This window comes from Dipodomys merriami, unplaced genomic scaffold (assembly GCF_024711535.1).
Source record: "Dipodomys merriami isolate MVZ:Mamm:240054 unplaced genomic scaffold, mDipMer1.0.p SCAF_2, whole genome shotgun sequence".
Classification (NCBI taxonomy): domain Eukaryota; kingdom Metazoa; phylum Chordata; class Mammalia; order Rodentia; family Heteromyidae; genus Dipodomys; species Dipodomys merriami.
In genome coordinates, this window is record NW_027203381.1 from 111,402,230 (window position 1) to 111,403,528 (window position 1,299).

The following is a 1,299-nucleotide window of genomic DNA, read 5'->3' on the forward strand; positions in this document are numbered from 1 at the left end:
GGGAAGGGAAGGATCAGGAAGGGGAAGAGAGAGGGGAAGAGGGAGAAGGGGAAGAGGGGAGGGGAGGAAAGGGGAAAGAAGGAGAGGGAAAGAAAGGAAAGTAGAAGAGAGGAGAGGAGAGGGGAGCAGAAAGGAGGGGAGAGGAAGAAAGGAGGGGTGATAAGGAAGAGAGAACAGAGGGGAGAAAAGAGAGGAAGTAAGGGACCAAGTTCAGGTTTGTGTAATAAACTTAATTCCGTGGATGTCACAGCAGCAACACATTGAAGGCAGAGCTTTCAAGTCATAATTATTCTTTGTATGTGCATGTGTGTGCACCTGTGCATGTGTTGGACCTGGGGCTTGAACTCAGAGCTCAGAGCCTGGGCACTATCCCTGAGCTTCTTTTGTTCAAGGCTAGCACTCTACCACTAGAGCCATAGCTCCACTTCCAGCTTTTTTGATAATTTGGTGTAGATAAGAGTCTCACAGACTTTCCTGCCCAGACTGGCTTTGAACCATGATCCTCAGAGGTCAGCTTCCTGCGTAACCAGGGCTGTAAGTTAAATTTTGACATTGGTCTTGGAGAAGCTAAATATTCATACTATCGTGAGACTCAAGTGAGGTATGACTTCTTTTTGCTGTCTCCTTGCCCTCTTTGCTGTGTGGATCATGATGCTACCCTGTTTCACATTATTGAACTGTTCTGTTAGGACAGCTGCTCTGCTTGAGGAGCAGTCATTCAACACATACTTGTTGAGTGAGTAAGTAAATGAATGAAGACTCAGTCTTCAGGCAGTTGCCTAATGGTTAAGGAAACTACTGCTAGATGTGCTGAGTCTGGATCCTTGCTTTATTCTTAACTATGTGACCATTGGCAAGTGACTTTACTTAGGTTTTTTGTTTTTGTTTTTTGATACTGGGGCTTGAACTAGAGCCTTACATTCTTGCTCACTGAGCCACAAGAGCTCTACCATTGAGCCACGACTCCCCTCACCTTAGTTTCTTAGTCTATAAATTATAGAAGATAATCGCAAATATATATCTGGATAGGAGATAGTTTGCATGATAGTAGAGGTAATCCATTGGCATAGCATCTGCCTGCATGTTATTACTTTTGTATGAATATTCATCTGACAAAATAGACAGTATAACATCCCATACATTATTTACATATAGTTATGTCCAAGTTTTAATATGTGCTGGCTAGATATGTTTTAAAAAAAGTTAAAATCTAGGGTAAGCTGAATATTTAATTTAGAAGTTTTTCTCAGACTGGATGTTGGTGGCTCACATCTGTTATCCTAGCTATTCAGGAAGCTG